Raw genomic sequence first — 21552 nt, 5'->3', positions numbered from 1 at the left:
AAATGGTTATATTTCACGCACATTTATACTACCTTGGGTTTATAACGAGGTATTAATGCCCGAAATTGGATAAATATCGGCAATATACCGACCGAAAAGCACTTCATGTGAAAACCGAAAAGCACTCAATTTCTCGCTATATATATATAATATTTGCGTTCCTATTATGTGTAAACGGTTTAAATTAGTTATAAATGGTATATTGCATGCATATTTATACTACCTTGTGTTTATAACGAGGTATTAATGCCCGAAATTGGATAAATATCGGCAATATACCGACCGAAAAGCACTTCATGTGAAGACCGAAAAGCACTCAATTTCTCGCTATATATGTGAATATTTGCGTTTCTATTGGGTGTAAACGGATTGAATTAGTTATAAATGGTTATATTTCATGCATATTTATACTACCTTGGGTTTATTATGAGGTATTAAGCCCCAAAATTGGATAAATATCGGCAATATACCGACCGAAAAGCACTTCATGTGAAGACCGAAAAGCACTCAATTTCTCGCTATATATATGAATAGTTGCGTTTCTATTGGGTGTAAACGGATTGAATTAGTTATAAATGGTTATATTTCATGCACATTTATACTACCTTGGGTTTATAACGAGGTATTAATGCCCGAAATTGGATAAATATCGGCAATATACCGACCGAAAAGCACTTCATGTGAAGACCGAAAAGCACTCAATTTCTCGCTATATATATATAATATTTGCGTTCCTATTATGTGTAAACGGTTTAAATTAGTTATAAATGGTATATTGCATGCATATTTATACTACCTTGTGTTTATAACGAGGTATTAATGCCCGAAATTGGATAAATATCGGCAATATACCGACCGAAAAGCACTTCATGTGAAGACCGAAAAGCACTCAATTTCTCGCTATATATGTGAATATTTGCGTTTCGATTGGGTGTAAACGGATTGAATTAGTTATAAATGGTTATATTTCATGCATATTTATACTACCTTGTGTTTATAACGAGGTATTAATGCCCGAAATTGGATAAATATCGGCAATATACCGACCGAAAAGCACTTCATGTGAAGACCGAAAAGCACTCAATTTCTCGCTATATATATATAATATTTGCGTTCCTATTTTGTGTAAACGGTTTAAATTAGTTATAAATGGTATATTGCATGCATTTTTATACTACCTTGTGTTTATTATGAGGTATTAATGCCCAAAATTGGTTAAATATCGGCAATATACCGACCGAAAAGCACTCCCGCGACAGCAGAGAATCACCGAAAAGCACTCAAGTTCTCTATATATACATGCAAGTTAACTATAAGGGCCGATTTTAATGGATTGAAAAGATGTACATATTTATTTAGTCAAAGTCTGTTCATATTAAAACTTAATATTAATGTCTGAAGTCATCATTAACAACTTGTGAACGAACGGCCGGTACGCTTCTTTAATCAGCACAAAGCAGTTTGGAAATAGATTTTCGCACCTTCAATTAATTATATTCCAGATAATGATGAGAAGTTGCGTTATGATCGGTGCCTTTAATTCATGTCCGAACAGTGCGGCTCGTGTGAATTAATGTACAGTTTTGTTGATTTACATGTGCTCAATTAATTATTCGATGTACGATGTGAATCTAATCTTAGTTTTAGAGCAGATTCGTTCATACGACACAAAGACACTATTTTATGTTACGGATCTTTTCGGTTTAGAGGACTGAGACATTCATGTTAAAAATTGAATATAATATATATTTTTTTATAAAAAACAGGTAGCAAGTTATAAATATATCGGCAATGTACCAACCGAAAAGCATTTCATGGTGTTTATCATCTTATACGTAAATTGATGTATATGTTTTAAGTATTTCTAATTGACGTGAAACTCTTGAATAGAAATTGCAGCATGACTTTTAGTTAATGTGCTCTGTATTAATAATAGCGATTTTAATTGAAGATACAAAAAAATCAACATGTACACTTGCAATTCAATAGCTCCCCAAATGAGTGCAGAAAAAACAACGTGTCAACGTGTCACGTATATTTCAGGCACGGGCACAATCACACTTTATTAGCGCCGTCTTTAAACCCTTTTAATCTCTAAAGAACAGATTAATTTGACCTTAATTAACAAAATTAACAAACTTATTTTAACTAATGCAAGCTAGAATTAATATGTGACTACTTGCTATACAATCAGTACCATTCGAAAATGGATCGTATTTAATTGTGGTTCCTTCTTTGAACTTATGTTGACGGCCGACTTTTAGAATAGCTAGTGCCAGTAATAAATGTATTTCTTTAAATTCACATGTTGTTTTTTTAAGATATGAAAGATGCAAATGTGTCTTACTTATATTGTTTTCTGGTATTTAATCTATCTTATATATATGTGACTACGTGCTAATTTTTGGAGAAATGAAAAATTCAAATGTGTCTTATATATATTTTATCCATGTATCATGTGTATTCAGTTTTCATGCGAAAATATATCTTATTTCTTAATTTCCACCATCACACTTTATTAGCGCAGCGCCGACTCAGTAAATTAATTAATGTAATAAAAAAAAGTGCAACGGTGAGGTGGATCAATTGTTAGTGCACACCACTTCAGCAATAAATGAAAGTTATTTTGGCTGTAAATCCGATATTTCCAATACAGTAGCCATGTTCCTGTGTATTGAAATGATAAGATCACCACAGCAGGTTGCTAATACACAGTGTAGACTGAAATGAAAACAGTTATTTTGGCTGTAATTCCAATTCCAGTACAGTAGCCATGTTCCTGTGTATTGAACTGATAAGATCACCACAGCAGGTTGCTAATACACCGTGTAGACTTCCACTGTTTTATTATAGTAATTGTTATTTACCTGCTTGGAATAAATGGTGTATTCATTCGGGTCTGATGGTGTATTGTAAAATAAATAATTCTGATAAGAAACAGTAGCACACAACAGGAATTTGGTTGATAAAAATAACTGATGTATTTATTGAAAGTGAAATTTGCCCAGAATAGTTGTATAAAATTTTTCGTCTAGCGGCCAAGTGCATTAATCCCGATCGCTGTTGGGTATTTTACTGTTTAGTAACACCTTAATACCATCATTTTTAAACTGATAACGGAAATAAAGAAATATCTTTTTTTTGGTAAGTATACGTGCTTGAATTAATGTTACATCTTTCATTGGAGATACATTGCGGCAGAGTTCTAGTTCGCAGCGTAATCAAGCTCCGTGTAATCGGTATCCTACAATAAATAAGTTTTTAATTATGTGTAATTTAATTCGCAACATTGCTTATCTCAACGTTCAATGGCCCGCGCCCTTCAAAAAATTTTAAAACATCATTATTGTTAAGTGTACATGCTTGATATATTCATAAAATAGCAGTTTTTTAAAAACAATCGGACTTTAACCTTTAATTTGATGCAAATGAACAGAAGAACTGATGTATTTATTTAACGTGAATAACATTTTGAACTAAAAATGTTTTGAATTAATGTTAATGCAAAAATAAATCTATAACATTATACCGCTGTTGGGTATTTTACTGTTAGTAACGCTCGATTGGTCATTGTCGGCTCGGGTAAAACTTACATGTACCCCGGGTACTCTTAAGTAACTCATACTCATGTTGATGCAGTTTTTCTTAACAGAAGTTTGTTTAAGATAATCGTTAGCGCGTTTTACGACATCGGATTTTGGGCGGGAAATACAACTGGGGTACAGTCTAATATCGACCGGGTACATGTAGGTAGTACCCGAGCCGACAATGACCAATCGAGCGTTAGTAAGCCATTAATACATACATTTTTAAAATGTGAACGGAAATAGGGAAATATCGTTTTTTGAGAAGTTTACGCGCTTGATTAAATGTTAGCTGTAGAAATTTAGTCAACTCTTCGGGACACCCTCTTTTTACAGACTTCGGGCCGCATTACAGTCAAAAAAGAAAAATGCATTGATAAATGCTGCTAAGTCCGAAAGGAAACTATTAGATGCGTATAATGTGGGATTACAGCAGACTGATGTTACGTTCCCGTCTTCAGACGCGGACAAGATGGCGATCAATATTCTGCACAAATTTCATCCTGCAATGATAGGGCATTACACACCTATAAAAACAATCGGTGACGGCAACTGTCTGTTTAGATCTATTTCAAAATGTTTGAATGGTAGTGAAGAGCAACATATTTTGTTGAGATTGTTATCTGCTCTTGAACTTATTGAAAACGAAAGTTACTACAAATCTGATCAGTTCCTCGCCGATGACAGAATACTTAAGGCGGAATATTCAAATTTGTTGCATGATGTTATAGGTCTATACACTTGGTCAGTCGTCGAGCTAATCTTTGTGGTAAGCGCAGTAATAAAAAAATGCATTAAGTCGTACTATCCGCCTCAGCCATTCTCGGACTATACGTCCGATGTCTTAACACGGCGTGTTGTGGGTAGGGGATGTAAAGACATGTCACCTGATATAACAATAATGTGGTCTCAAATGTCTCGCTCGGAGATAATCAGACTAGAACCTAACCATTTTGTGCCATTGATTCCTGCAAACAAAATTTTAGTAAATGATGTTTCGCCACTCAGTGATGATATTAAAGTTACAAAGGTAGAAACATGTTCAATTCCTGCTAATGCAACTTTTGTGGTATTTGATGGTGACGACTCCGATTATGACCACTCGGAAACTGTTGAAAGGTCTTTTGAAAACTCATTATCTGAGAGCAGTGATGCAAATCAGAATGATGAACTGACAAATGACCAAGCAACGGCTTCTGAGGCAGACAAAACTGTAACATTGTTTAGTGGGAAATTAAACCCCATTTCTATCATATTGACGCGTGTGCGCAGCGGGTAATCAGATTGCGCGCTGCGTGTATTAAGACTATCGCACCTTCAATCGGATGCTATTTAATTAACACCCCGCTGATAAGATAACAGTATTAACACCTTCGATCAGTTGTGTTGTAATTAAAACTCACTGATAGTTTACCTGTGCATTCCGTTGATATTTATATCTGAAAATAAATGAAACACGATTTAAATGCCCCGTCGTATAGATTTCTTTACAAATCTTAATGATAATCATACCTGGTTTTTTATCATTGTTCACATTTGTTATTATAATCATGATCTTGAATTTTATAACTTTTGTACCTTCTTTGCATATGTCTATGTAACATAGTTGTATCTTTGTTTATTTTGTTTAATCTATCTTTTATTCGAACTTTACTACCTTCTTTGCATATGTATATGTAACATAGTTGTATGTATAGTTTATCCATTTTTATTCTATGTTTTTTATATTATGTACCACTTATTAGTTAGTATGTACCATATATTTATATACACATTGCGTCCCATATGCCGGTGTATGTCCTGGATTTTTTTTTACATATCATTACTTTCTATAATCATAATCTGATTTGAACTTGAGGGTAACATAATCATTGACAGACAAGCTTATCTTAAGCTGTGCAGTTTTATTTCATTACAAACAGCTGCAAATATTTAATTTCTTGTTTATACAAATGGGACTATTTCCGTTTTTTTTATTTCTTGCATAAATTTTCGGGAATATTTCGGCCTTTTTTTCAAAATTTGGCTCTTACAAGAGGTGGCCTCCACGTGGCAAGAGCTGGGCAACATATTCATTATGTTGGCAAACTACCTCATGTATATATGAGTCGTGTTCTGGGAAGAAAAAGGAGCTTAATGCATGTTCGTAAAATGTCATCCCAGATTAGCCTACGCAGTCCGCACAGGCTAATCAGGGACGACACTTTCCGCTTTTATGGTATTTTTAGTTTCAAGGAAGTCACTCCTCACCGAAAATCACGTTTTGGCGAAAAATGTCGTCCCTGATTAGCAGTGCGGACTGCACAGGCTAATCAGTGACGACACTTTAAGCACATGCATTAAGCCCACTTTTCTCAGAACGCGCCTCATATATATATAGTGCTTTATTTTCAAACTTAAATCAATATTTAACGAAGTCATCATTGATTATATTAAATATAGAGAGAAATTGAGTGCTTGTGCTTTATCTTTAAACTTAAATCAATATTTAACGAAGTCATTATTGACTAAATAAATATGTACATCTTTTCAATCCATTATAAACGGCACTTATAGCTTAGTTTCGTTTATATATAGAGAAATTGAGTGCTTTTCGGTGATTCTTTGCTGTCGCGGGAGTGCTTTTCGGTGGCCACCAAAAATAGTAATGAGCTTTATATTTAAACTTTTTATTTAATGAAGTCATTATTGACTAAATAAATATGTACATCTTTTCAATCCATTAAAATCGGCCCTTATAGTTAACTTGCATGTATATATAGAGAACTTGAGTGCTTTTCGGTGATTCTCTGCTGTCGCGGGAGTGCTTTTCGGTCGGTATATTGCCGATATTTAACCAATTTTGGGCATTAATACCTCATAATAAACACAAGGTAGTATAAATATGCATGCAATATAACCATTTATAACTAATTTAAACCGTTTACACACAATAGGAACGCAAATATTATATATATATAGCGAGAAATTGAGTGCTATTCGGTCTTCACATGAAGTGCTTTTCGGTCGGTATATTGCCGATATTTATAAAATTTCGGGCATTTATACCTCGTTATAAACCCAAGGTAGTATAAATATGCATGAAATATAACCATTTATAACTAATTCAATCCGTTTACACCCAATAGAAACGCAAATATTCATATATATAGCGAGAAATTGAGTGCTTTTCGATCTTCACATGAAGTGCTTTTCGGTCGGTATATTGCCGATATTTATCCAATTTCGGGCATTAATACCTCATAATAAACACAAGGTAGTATAAATATGCATGAAATATAACCATTTATAACTAATTTAAACCGTTTACACACAATAGAAACGCAAATATTCATATATATAGCGAGAAATTGAGTGCTTTTCGGTCTTCACATGAAGTGCTTTTCGGTCGGTATATTGCCGATATTTATCCAATTTTGGGGCTTAATACCTCATAATAAACACAAGGTAGTATAAATATGCATGAAATATAACCATTTATAACTAATTAAAACCGTTTACACACAATAGAAACGCAAATATTCATATATATAGCGAGAAATTGAGTGCTTTTCGGTCTTCACTTGAAGTGCTTTTCGGTCGGTATATTGCCGATATTTATCCAATTTTGGGGCTTAATACCTCATAATAAACCCAAGGTAGTATAAATATGCATGAAATATAACCATTTATAACTAATTTAATCCGTTTACACACAATAGAAACGCAAATATTCATATATATAGCGAGAAATTGAGTGCTTTTCGGTTTCCACATGAAGTGCTTTTCGGTCGGTAATTGCCGATATTTACCATTTTGGGCACAATGTAGTATAAACATACAATCATATAACCATTTGTTACTAATTAAACTCGTTAACATACACTAAAAACGATATATTGCCTATATATAGAGAGAAATTGAGTGCTTTTCGGTGCTTTTCGGTGCTTTTCGGTTATTGTATGGACCCCGTTTACAGCAACGCTCAGAACTTAGTCAAAACGGCCAGAGGTTAAATCGGCCTATGAAAAGTCTGTATTAAAAATACCGGTAATATTTGTTTGGCGGCCGACATTGATTTTCCATGTAAACTTTGCGACATTGGCAGAAACATTAACATTACCTGGGCACATTTTCTTCCGGGAGCGATAATATGTAGTAAGCGTTGCTCAGATCAAGTCATGAAAATATACCAGATTAATGACGAGTTACAGGGACCTATACACACAATAGGGGGAAATCTGATGAACGAAGGTGCAACTCTTACATGTGGTAAACCGGTGCAAGTTGCTCAGTCATACGAAAACAGGCGGGGGCAAATAAAGTCGATGCATTGAAAGACGTTGCGTCAGTCGCGACACCAATTCTGAGAAAGCACTCGATCCAAGGGGCTACCGCTGGATCGAAGGTCAAGGAGAACGGGATTGCTAGACGAACGTTACCGAACAGTAACCGTGGCGAAAAGTAACGAAACAGCAACTCTGATAAGTATGGCAGAAGATTTCGCCAATTGTGAGAGATACCTACTTCAACCAAATAAAACAGAAGCTCTAAAAGAAAAGGATTGCTTAAAATCAAGACATAATAATGCGTGCATAAGCAGATGTCACGTAATTATGTATCGTTCGTGGAAAACACACAGTAACAACCAAAGTTCATTTCTGTTTTCATCGAGATTTATTTCTGTTCTATATTTTCAAACACAACGCTTCTAATGTTCATGAAGTACAATTTTACAGCGCGTCGGCCTATTGGCCGCCACGTCAAGAAAGCGTGACTACTCTACTCGATTGTCAAACTAGCCCCCCCCCCATGGTCCCTTAAAATTACTCCGCTTTTATACCAATTTCGTTACGTACTCGCCTAATTCGTGACCCACGCCTGTCATCAAGTAATGGGCGTCAAACGTGTGCATACCGGACTTTTACGCCTCTGTACTCGCGGGTCTCCATTTAATTTGACATCTTCAATTTGTATTGCTTAATGTACCTACTAATTGTTTGTATGCATTTTGCGAGTCACGATTCTTATATTTTTCTGTTCGTTACATATTACTGAAATATACCTATCGGAATGTCGCTTCTTCCCGCTTAATGTACCTACTAATTGTTTATATGCATTTTATGAGTCACGATTCTTATATTTTTCTGTTCGTTACATATTACTGAAATATATCTATTATCCTTTCATAAAATAAACTCATAATAATAAAATACATTGCATATACATTTTACTGAAATATACCCGTTATAACCCGTTACATTACACAACTTCCCCTTTATTTTATTTTTTTTTAATATTTTAGGATATTAAAAAAATCTTTTAAAATTTTTACTATTCAATCACTAATTTAATGAAGAAAGAAACTAGATTCATATAAACACACACAAATGATGGAGAATATGCGGATAACAATAAGATTTCCTTGACAAGCGTCTCTGCTGAAATAAATAACATTAGTAATTGTTATACAATTTAAATGTCAATCAAAATGTTGTGTAGAACATCATCTGTTGATCGTTGGCCATCTGTACATCTGGTGTCGTCCATGTTGTCTTGAAGTTGTAGCTCGCGGCGAATACGATGTTTCATTGAAGTCATCGCCGCCGTCATGAAGATACGCCGATTGTAGGTTCGTCCGTGGCGATTGGAATGCGTTTGTTGATTCAGCTCTGCTTTCCGATGTTTAACTTGCGTCGTCGATTGTCGTTTCCGTTGTATTCATCGTCGTTGTTGTTTTCGTTGTCGTTTGTACGTTTGTTGATGGTCCCAGCGTCTTCGTTTCTCTCGGGACATTAAGATCTTCTATTGGCCATAATGCTCACGAGGTATTAACTATAGCAGTGTTCTCCTTGATGTCTTAGGCCTCGGAAGTATCATTCCAAACGCGTTATCTACGCACGTCAAACAGTTGAACGGCTGCATCTTCTCTATAGTGTTTAACGTCACAAGTATTGTGTCCAGTGTTGCGTCACTTGTTGTCCTTCGAAATCTTCTGGCGTTGGTCTTCTTTTATCGATAGAACCAGGTATTCACTTTGAGAGTAAACGCCGTGATGTTCCATCTTAATCATGTTGTTTGTTTCTTCTATTCGTTGTGGAAGGCGTTGTCTCGCGAAGTCGCTCTTCTTCGGCGTTGTCTTCAAATCTCGATATTTTATCTGCGTCGTGGTGATACAAGTATCAGTTGTTCAAAATCATGGCAAACATTTATAAATATCCCCTTAGTTATTGTTGAATATCGTCATGACAACTTACTGTGATATCTTATTCAAAAAAATAAATTCTTTACAACGAAAAATATAAGTCAATTCCTCAAAACATACTTCGGATAAGTACACGACAGTTTGACATCTGACAAGCCATTTACTTAATATGACTTGTGTACCGCCTTAGGCATCATATGATTACTATTTCGACTATTTGGTATTTTGTCATTTTGCGCACGTGCAGCCAGTAAATTTTTTGACAGGCGCGCGCCACTTTATTGCCCTAGAGTAATGGGTAATGATAGACGTAACTGTTCATATAATGATTTCATGAACCTCATCTTTACTACTAAAGTTTTGCCGTTGGACATAGATTTATTGACATGTGTGACCTGTGCACTTGTAAAAATGCGCAAATATGACAAGGCAGACTTTTATATATATGCATTCATAATATAAGAACACGTATCGGTATACTTCAAAATTCAGGTCTTTGCTCCTAATCGAACTACTCAAATAATTCTTATGCGACATCGCATCTTCTGTCCATAGCGTAATTTGCTTCGATGGCACAGGGATAAATTCTCTTACTCATGAGGACGCTAAGGTTATCAGAACCTCGGGCTCGGTATGTCCGAACGCTGATTAGTCAGCCGTGCTCATAAAATATAATTGTAACCCTTAAACAATTATATTAGAAATTTAATGCGTACATATCGTTATATTTTAACTGCGCTATACGCGTCAGATCGCATTAAATTCTTACTTAAAATTACTCAAGACCTTCATTATTACCGATATCCTACATATATTTGCATCAACACAATGACGTATATGCATATTTACATAATTTTTTTTAAGTGTCTGTCCTATTCATATTCGCAATTACCATTACTGTTCTTATTTCCTATTTTCTATCTTTTACAATTCGGAAAACTATTTTTAATTTCCAATAATTTTATTTATTCGTCCTCTTGAATTTTCTTTATCATTCTAATAAACAAAACCCGTCTTATTTTCTTTATTAAAATAATAAACAAAACTGTTTTAAATACTCTTATTTTTCCTCGTACATTTTTATTTTATGAAAATTTACAAACATTCCAACAATTTAAAAAGTATTGGTATGCAAAAAAAACCACCATAAGTCCGTACATAATCCTATATTATAACAATACCAAAAATATATAATAATTCTTTAAATACTCTCTGTGTGTACACCTTTAATTTAATGATTTCCATAACTCATAAAAATAATGTAAAACTCAAATATCTCTTTTTATTCTCAATTCACCGCTATTTATAAAAATGTACCGTTAAATGCAAAATTGGCATGATTTTGATATTTGCAAAATTTGTTCGTACATAATTGATTATCATCATTATTATTTTTAACATCTGACTACGTAAAATTCTTTAAAACAATTTTTAAAAATTTCGTTGTCATGACGCCTTTTACTTTTTATTTCTTACTTGATAAAATTTGAAAAAAAACCTGTTTGCCATAATCTATGAAAACACTGACCGTTTTCCTTGTCGCGTTTGTTCTTTGTTCCGTTGGCCTGTGATTCCGTAGAGTGTTGTTTGTACTCCGTTTTCCATGTCGCGTTGGTTTTTTCCTGTTGGTCGTTAAAATGAGTGGCACTTCTGGTTCATTCTGGTCACGGCACCATAAATGTTCTGTGTCACGTAATTATGTATCGTTCGTGGAAAACACACAGTAACAACCAAAGTTCATTTCTGTTTTCATCGAGATTTATTTCTGTTCTATATTTTCAAACACAACGCTTCTAATGTTCATGAAGTACAATTTTACAGCGCGTCGGCCTATTGGCCGCCACGTCAAGAAAGCGTGACTACTCTACTCGATTGTCAAACTAGCCCCCCCATGGTCCCTTAAAATTACTCCGCTTTTATACCAATTTCGTTACGTACTCGCCTAATTCGTGACCCACGCCTGTCATCAAGTAATGGGCGTCAAACGTGTGCATACCGGACTTTTACGCCTCTGTACTCGCGGGTCTCCATTTAATTTGACATCTTCAATTTGTATTGCTTAATGTACCTACTAATTGTTTGTATGCATTTTGCGAGTCACGATTCTTATATTTTTCTGTTCGCTACATATTTCTGAAATATATCTATTATCCTTTCATAAAATAAACTCATAATAATAAAATACATTGCATATACATTTTACTGAAATATACCCGTTATAACCCGTTACATTACACAGACAATAAGCAATTCTTATCTACAATGAAAAGAGAAAACTAACAATGATTAATAATGTAAATGCCATGGGGAACCGATTTGAAAACAAAAGTATAAAGATATTCAAATAACACACATACAATAAAATACATAATCTTAAATATCTTTATATCAATGTATATATGCTTAAGAACAATTTCAAATGCACTGTGTTTTGTGTGTAAGAAATACACCGAATATATCAATTCTTAATGTGTTGCCTTACAAGAACTTAACAAATACAGTGCCGTATGATTTTATAATAAAAATAGAATACCATTTATATTAAAGATACTGATAAAGACTATGCATTATTTCATAAACATACTAACAATTACTTAACATTATTTTTATTATTATGATCCGTTATTATGAAGTTTTATCCCTTTCTACTATTCATTGAGTAAACATTTATTAAAAAACAACACTAAAAAACTGAAGCACAAAAAATAACATATTATTTTTATCAGTTTGTTATTTTTAAAAATAATTTGATTAATATTAATTAATATTTTCATCTTTTGTGCAAGATTTGCAAATACTTTAAAAAAGCTACTTAATGAAAAAAGCCAGAAATGATTTACGTTTGGTAGTGTCAGTTTTCTGACTAACACTTGTCCGAAACGGACATAAGGCATATGTCAGTGCGGTGTATGGTCATATGTCTGCCGATGCTTAAAATATTGGATGCATTTTTTTCTTTTTATTAAGTGCAAGGCTCCTCTAGGGCATTGACGCACTTTGACTATACAAGGAGTCCGTCTGATTCATTTACTAATATATGTGCAATGTAGGTATGTTAAAGGTTTTTAAACATCCTGGTAATGCTGCTGATATTCTTTGAAAACATTCTTTCTGATAAGCAAAATGAATAACAGGCCTGTGAACATGTGCGAACACCGAGTTAAATGACGCATCACAACGGCTATTTTAGACCAAAAATAATTGTTAAAATATGCTTAAAGAATAACTGAACCAGGCTTAAGACCCAAGCCGAAAAAGCTTGGGGCGGACTCAGCCTGCTACCGTTATAATGACAATCTTGTTTTTGTGTTCACGTTATAAGAAAGCTAACAAGTAAAGATCATGACGATCTTGTCCGGGATTGTTGAATGGTCCATCTTCATCAAAATCATGTGTATTTGCACTTATCATTACATAATGGGTAAGAATCGTCGTTTGATCATAATAAAGTCTTGCTTTTATCACTAACATGTTAACATCATACTGCGCATGCACACAGCCAATCGTTGTCCGGTAAATCTATCCGGTTCTCACGGTCTTGCGAAATTCACGCTACACCATCAACCAGCTTCCTCAAGGCGTGTCGGTTCTGGGCGGGTCTCTCGAACTGCCCCCACGTTATGCCCATCTGCTTAGCATCTGCATCCAGATCATGGCGACAGGTTTTTCATGGCTGCATCTCTTCGGGGTTCCAGGCGAGATATTGGATTGTCGCAATGGATGCAGGATTGAAAAGGGTGTGGCCTATCCACCGCAAACGTCTCTGAAGGATGTCTTCTTCAAACCGCTGCTGCTTTAGACCTCTCCATAATTTTTCGTTTTAGATCTTGTTTGAGCAACGGATCTTGAGGATCTTTCTGGGACAAACATTTATTAAGACCATATTTTCTTTATGGTGGGGACCATAGTTCTCCAGATCTCTGCTCCATGGTTGAGTATTCGCATCATGATGGTATTGAAGAACCTTATCTTTATGGTCATGCCAGTTGTGCTGGATCCCAAGCTGTTTCTCAGCTGACGGAAGGCTGCTTATGCTTTACCGATGCGGGGTTTGACATCTGCATCCGTTCCTCCATGGTTTTCAAGAATGCTGCCGATATAGCTGAAGCTGCCGCCCTAGTCCAGTGCCTCGCCTTAGATTGTAATGGGTGTGTCCTTGAATACGTTGGTCTTGAACACCTTGTTCTTCCCTCTGTTTAATGGTGAGGCCCAGTCTAGCTGAATTGTCCGCTACCATGTTTGTCTTTTCCTGCATCCATTGCTGGCTGTATGAGAGTCGAGCCAGATCATTCGTAAAGTCGAGGTCATCCAACTGTTTCAAGAATGGTCACTGGATTCCGTTCCGCTTCTGATCAGTCGAGGTCTTCATGACCAAGTCTATGACGAGCAGGAATAGTAAAGGTTAGAGTAAGCAACATGGCCTTACTCCGGTTCTCACTTTGGATGCATCGGTGAGCTATCTGCGATGGACGATTTTGCAGGTCATCCATTCATGTGACTTTCTGATGATGTTGGTAATCATTCTTGGCACTCCAAAGTGCCTCAGAAGTATCCGGAGGGACTACCGGTCAACGCTGGCGAACGCCTTTTCATAGTCGATGTAGTTGACGTAAAGGGGCGAATGCACTCCATGGATAGATCCAGAATAATGCACAGGGTTATGATCTGATCCGTGCACGATCCCCCTTTTGAAAGCGAGAAGAGTAGCTCAACACTCGTCTCGTTGTCAGTCTTCAGCGCTTCTGCCGGTATGTTGTCATGTCCAGTAGATTTACCTTTTTTCAATTTCTTGATGGCTGCTGATCTCTTCGTGGGAGCGCATCAATTGATTGGTAGATCGCATGTAACTGGGTTAGCAGGAGCTGGTTTGTTGAGTAGCTCCTGAAATAGTTCAAGCCATATCTTCTTCTGCTATTCGTCTTCTGTCATAAATCCTCCATTTCTTTTCCCTTACTGGACTCTCTGCCTTGGCAAACTTTCCTGCTATTCTCATGTTGATGGGGTACAGATCCGTAGTTCTGTTTCTTCGGCCTCAGTTGCAAGCGTCTCTAGAAAAATCCGCTAAAATACTTCGTTTTTTCGCTTCTATTTGCTTTGGTGTTATCTTCTTGCGCTTTCACTTTTGCGGCTCGTGATCTGTTATTGTTAAAACTTGCCCTATATTTTCCTCGTATTTCTTCAACTTGCTGATTTCCATTCTTTGTGGGTGTACCACTTGGAGCAAAGTAATTCTTGGCATTTTGAAGTCACTCCTACTTTCACTTTCTGCATCTTCTGCTCTATCGTTTTTTTCTGAAAGCAGCTTCTCTTGGAGCTGGAACTTATTGGAGAGACTGACCTTGAACTTTTCTTGCTTCCAGGTGTCTTTCAGCGTAGCATTATTGTAACGTTGGCGTTGGCTGGGCCACACCGACAACTCTTTTTCAGCTTCAGTTTCAATCGGGCGACAAGGAACTGATGGTCCGAAGCAAGGCCTGCTCCTCGTTTAAGACGTACATCTTGAAGAGAGCGACGAAACGTCATTGCGATGCTCAGCCTGTAGATCTGGTTCTCCGTTGACAGGTCTGGTGACATTTAAGATGCCATGTGTATCCTTCTGTGACAGAAAAGACTGCCTCCGATTCCTAGGTTACTTGAGGCGCACATTTCGGCGAATCTATTCCCGTTGTCGTTCATCTCGCCTACCCTAGGTTACGAACGATTGCCTTATACCCTCGGTTGTCACTTTTTGGTCTGTTTTGAATGATGGTTGACAGTCAGTTGTAAAAGTTGTCATTCTCGTTCTCTTCAATGTCGTTCGTCGGGGCATAGCACTGCGTTATGTTAACGTGATCCTCTTCTTTGTTAGAAAGAAGCAGTCATGATGCGATCGCCACCAATCCAATTAGCGCTCTCTGTGTCAACTTGGAAAGCATCAGCTTTCATTAATCGCAAAATTTGATTAAATATATAACATAACGCTCGTGTGTTTTTAAGTCGTCTAACTATATACATGAGTATACATCGCCTCTACAATACGACAATACAACAATACATCAAAAGAACACATGTTTTAAGTACATCTGCTGTTGTTTTTGAATTGTTGAGTAACCAGGTAATTACGAGCATTATGCAAGTTTTGTTTTGGCAGAAGTATTTGATGTAACAAAACCATGAATCTGGATGAACCACACTATGGCTGTTTAACAAACTGTTCACTGATTTACAAAGTAATGTATGCTTGGCAACAAAAATGTATATGCAATACGGTTGTGATTAAGAAGTCGTTTATTTTTTTAGCTCACCTGATTGCTCAGGTGAGCTTTTGTGACCGGTCTTTGTCCGTCGTATGTCCGTCCGTCCGTCCGTCCGTTAACATTTGCTCGTAAACACTCTAGAGGCCACATTTCTTGTCCCATCTTCATGAAACTTGGTCAGAAGCTTTGTCCCAATGAAATCTCGGCCGAGTTCGAAACTGGGTTGTGCCGGGTCAAAAACTAGGTCACTAGGTCAAAAAAAGCAAAACCTTGTGAACACTATAGAAGTCACATTTCATGCCCAATCTTCATGTAACTTTGTCAAAATGCTTGTCTAAATCATATCTTAATTGAGTTCAAAAGTGGTTCCAATCCGTATAAAAACATGGCCGCCAGTGGGCGGGGCAGTTTTCTTTATTCGGCTATAGAGAAACCTTGTAAACACTCTAGAAGTCACAATTTTTGCCCAATCATCATGAAAGTTGGTCAAAACATTGGTTTAATTGATGTCTCGGACGAATTCGAAAATGGTCGAGATCGGTGAAAATCATGGCCACCAGTGGGCGGGGCATTTTTCTCTATATGTATATAGTGAAAACATGTGAACACAGTAGAAGTCACTTTTTTGGCCCAATTTTCATGAAATTTGCTCAGAACATTTGTTTTCTTGATACGAGAGTTGAGTTAAAAATGGTTCCGGTCAGTTAAATAACATGGCTGCTGGGAGGGGGGCAGTTTTCTCATTATGCCCCCCCCCCCTTTCGAAGAAGAAGGGGTATATTGTTTTGCTCATGTCGGTCCGTCCGTCCACCAGATGGTTTCCGGATGATAACTCAAGAGCGCTTATGCCACGGATCATGAAACTTCATAGGTACATTGATCATGACTCACAGATGACCCCTATTGATTTTCAGGTCACGAGGTCAAAGGTCAAGGTCACGATGACCCAAAATAGTAAAATGGTTTCCGGATGATAACTCAAGAACGCTAATGCCTAGGATCATAAAACTTCATAGATACATTGATCAAGACTCGCAGATAACCCCTATTGATTTTCAGGTCAATAGGTCAAAGATCAAGGTCACGGTGACCCAAAGCAGTAAAATGGTTTCCGGATGAAAACTCAAGAACGCTTATGCCTAGGATCATGAAACTTCATCGATACATTGATCATGAATCGCAGATAATCCCTATTGATTTTCAGGTCACTAGGTCAAAGGTCAAGATCACGATGGTCCGTCCGTCCATCCGTTAACTTTTGCTTGTAAACACTCTAGAGGTCACATTTCTTGTCCCATCTTCATAAAACTTGGTCAGAAGCTTTGTCCCAATGAAATCTCAGCCGAGTTCGAAACTGGGTTGTGCCGGGTTAAAAACTAAGTCACTAGGTTAAAAAAAGAAAAACCTTGTAAACACTGTAGAAGTCACATTTCATGCCCAATATTCATGTTTCTTTGTCAAAATGTTTGTCTTAATGATATCTTGGTTGAGTTCAAAAGTGGTTCCGATCCGTTGAAAAAAATGGCCGCCAGTGGGCGGGGCAATTTTCCTTATTTGGCTATAGAGAAACCTTGTAAACACTCTAGAAGTCACAATTTTTGCCCAATCATCATGAAAGTTGGTCAAAACATTGGTTCAATTGCTGTCTTGGACGAGTTCGAAAATGGTCGAGATCGGCAAAAAACATGGCCGCCAGTGGGCGGGGCATTTTTCTCTATATGTATATAGTGGCAGTTTTCCCTATTTGGCTATAGAGAAACCTTGTAAACACTCTAAAAGTCACAATTTTTGCCCAATCATCATGAAAATTGGTCAAAACATTGGTTTTATTGATAACTCGGACGAGTAAGGATATGGTCGGGATCGGTTAAAAAACATGGCCGCCAGTGGGCGGGGCATTTTTCTCTAAATGTATATAGTGAAAACATGTGAACACAGTAGAAGTCACATTTTTGGCCCAATTTTCATGAAATTTGCTCAGAACATTTGTTTCCTTGATACGAGAGTTGAGTTAAAAAATGGTTCCGGTCAGTTGAATAAAATGGCTGCTTGTTTTGCTCATGTCGGTCCGTCCGTCCACCAGATGGTTTCCGGATGATAACTTAAGAGCGCTTATGCCAAGGATCATGAAACATCATAGGTACATTGATCATGAATTGCAGATGACCCCTATTGATTTTCAGGTCATTAGGTCAAAGGTCAAGGTCACGATGACCCGAAATAGTAAACAGGTTTCCGGATGATAACTCAAGAACTCTTATGCCTAGGATCATGAAACTTCATAAATACATTGATCATGACTCGCAGAAGAGCACTATTGATTTTCAAGTCACTAGGTCAAAGGTCAAGGTCACGGTGACCCAAAGCAGTAAAATGGTTTCCGGATGATAACTCAAGAACACGTATGCCTAGGATCATGAAACTTAATAGAAACATTGATCATTACTCGCAGATAACCCCTATTGATTTTCAGGTCACTAGGTCAAAGGTCAAGGTCACGGTGACCTGAAATAGTAAAATGGTTTCTGGATGATAACTCAAGAACGCTTATGCCTAGGATCATGAAACTTCAAAGGTACAATGATCATGACTCGCAGATGACCCCTATTGATTTTCAGGTCACTAGGTCAAAGGTCAAGGTGACGGTGACCTGAAATAGTAAAATGGTTTCTGGATGTTAACTCAAGAACGCTTATGCCTAGGTTCATGGAACTTCATAGGTATATTGATCATGACTCGCAGATGACCCCAATTGATTATCAGGTCACTAGGTCAAAGGTCAAGGTCATAGTGCCAACAAACGTATTCAAACAATGGCTGTCAAGGTCACGGTGACTCAACTTAGAAAAATGGTTTCCGGATGATAACTCAAAAATACTTACGCCTAGGATCATGAAACTTCATAGGTACATTGATCATGACTCGCAGATCAAATAATGATGAAACTTGACCAGGATGTTTGTCTGGACAATATCTGAATGAACCGACTCCTTTCAGGTGAGCGAACAAGGGCCATCTTGGCCCTCTTGTTTAAATTAAATGTATATGTCATTAACATATTTTTACATTTTATTATTTAATTTCTTGGAAATTAGATAATACATATTTATACATTGTTTTTTTCACTAAGTCAATTTTAATTAACTAAATAAATTTCTTAAAGTTGCATACTGATTTTGAATTTAATACTTCATTATGTCAGACGCAAGTAATTTGCGTTTGATGGCTGTATTTTTGTATGTAAAATAGACATTTTAAACACAGTAAACTTTGATAAATTTTCTTTTTATTCCCGAATTGGTTCATGTCCTATTTTTAAAAGTACCGATTATAATTTGAACTTCTTCGGTACTTGCTCTCCAGGCACTTTTACCATTTTAAGTCAACACGAAGCAGCCGACGGTACGGCATATATTAAGTAATTGTATGTGCGTATCGCCTTTACTAATGGCTACACGCACAAACAATAAAATAGTGTATGCCGTTTTTAATTGTTTTACATTGGATTTGTATCCATTCTTGGTAAATTATGAACTTAAACAACCCATCCGCTCTTTATAATTGCTCGTGCTGTGATAATGTTTATACGAATAAAGTACTATGAAATACTCGTTAATATTGTAATTTTTAAACGTATTGTGTCCATGGTTTTTGTCTCAGTGTGTTTATTCTAGATCAGATTATTGAAAACATAACTTGGAGAATCGTACTTTGATTTTATGTGGTACACTTTCTTAAGTTCTTATGTTGTTATGTATCATTATTTTTTATTGTATGCATGTGTCTCTTTGTTATATTAATTTCGGTTGCATTCAAGTTAAAATATTATTAAAATTTTTACTAAAAGTGGCGCGGCAGAGGCCCACGCGTATCCACACGCCGCATAGATGTTATACTAAAAGGCAATTTTGGGTTGGCAAGGCCTATGTTGGTGGGGCCCCGGGGTGGGTAATGTGGACATTTTTTTTGGGGTACCAATAAATTTGGGTACGAAATATTAATGTGGGTACGAAAACAATTGGGTACGAAAATACTATTAGCACTAAAACTTTGAAAATTACACACATGGTAGCTATACAGACGGAAAAAAGTTTAGCTACATGGTTAATGTTACGGTATTAGAAATATCAAATGACCTTGGGTTTTGTTTATCTTTGCATTTCGTTGGGGTGTTGATCCTTAAATCGGTTAAATATGTGTTCGTGTGTAATACTGTTCCTTGAAAGCATACGGGCGGAAAAACACAAAACCACGTCGTGCACGTGCTTTGTAAAAACAAAAACGATTTGAATGTGTAGATTGATAGAGGAGTGACATAAAGAAAGCCAGGTACAAAATTCGATATTCCAAATGGGATGTGTTCCTGGACTGACGTTGGAATGCCTGTTGCTGGCATGCCCGTATATGACGTCGCCAATCGTTTTGGTGTCCATAGATGTACTGTTAGTCGCCTAAGGACACGGTATCAGCAAACTGGAAGCGCTAAAGACCGACCTCGCTCCGGTAGGCCTAAAAAGACCACCCAACGTAAAAATAATTACATCGTGACGTCATCGAGGCGTCATCGATTTTGGACGAGTGGTAAGATTGTCCCTAGGCTGTACAACACTACAGGGACGCTCGTTTGCAATAGGACTTTTCGCAACCGATTGCGAGCGTCAGGATTACGTGACTACAGACCCTACGTTGGGGTGCCGTTGTCACAACGCCACCGCCAGGAAAGGCTCAACTGGACGATACTTCATCAGCGATGGACACGTGCCAACTGGAACGATGTTTTATTCACGGACGAATCAAGATTCACCGTCGATTTTGCCGATGGAAGAGTGAGGGTTTTGCGGCGTCGTGGCGAACGGTTTCGGCGTAGGTACACGACAGATACGCAGGTGGCAGTGTTATGATGTGGGGTGGCATCACTCACCAGTCAAGAACAGATCGTGTTCACGTCCCCGGGACACTCACATCCGTTCGATATTGCGACGAGATCATCAGACCTGTTGTCGTACACTTCATACGCCAAGGACACGCCCGCATATTTCAACAGGATAATGCTCGGCCTCACACTGCACGTCATACACGGGCTGTATTACAACAAAACCTTATTATAACACTGGACTGGCCTGCCAGATCTCCAGACCTTTCTCCAATTGAACACATGTGGGACGTGTTAGGCCGAAGAGTACGTAAACGTCATGACGTCGACAACGTAAACGACCTTGAGCGGTCCCTTCAGAGAGGGTGGGCTAGGATCCCTAGAGGAGTCATACGTGACCTTATTGGCAGCATGAGACGAAGATGCATAGCAGTTATTGCTAAAGCGGGAGGCCATAACATATATTGACAGTATGTGACATTGGATTATGATATGTCGAAATTCACGTAACATTTTTGACCAGATGAACTTGAAGAAATGAATTTGTTTTGATACAGAAATGTGGCTTAATGGTTAATCTTTCAATATTAAAAAATAAATTGGAAACAATTTTAATGTGTCAATATTTATATGCATGCGAACACATGTAGCTTAACTTTTTTCCGTTTGTATATG

At 37.0% G+C, this 21552-nt stretch overlaps 1 long non-coding RNA gene across 1 annotated transcript; it reads right to left on the bottom strand.

Moving 5' to 3' along the window:
- Positions 1-6203: 6203 nt before the first annotated feature.
- On the bottom strand, positions 6204-7406 carry LOC127874158 (uncharacterized). Its single transcript, XR_008046669.1, has 3 exons — positions 7206-7406; positions 6824-7014; positions 6204-6632 (listed from the first exon to the last, which is right to left on the bottom strand). It is a non-coding gene; the product is annotated as an uncharacterized LOC127874158 (long non-coding RNA).
- Positions 7407-21552: the final 14146 nt, after the last annotated feature.

The sequence above is a fragment of the Dreissena polymorpha genome, chromosome 3, assembly GCF_020536995.1.
Source record: "Dreissena polymorpha isolate Duluth1 chromosome 3, UMN_Dpol_1.0, whole genome shotgun sequence".
Taxonomy (NCBI): Eukaryota; Metazoa; Mollusca; class Bivalvia; order Myida; family Dreissenidae; genus Dreissena; species Dreissena polymorpha.
The sequence above is the reverse complement of the archived record's forward strand: the minus strand, read 5'-3'. Positions and strand labels throughout refer to the sequence as shown.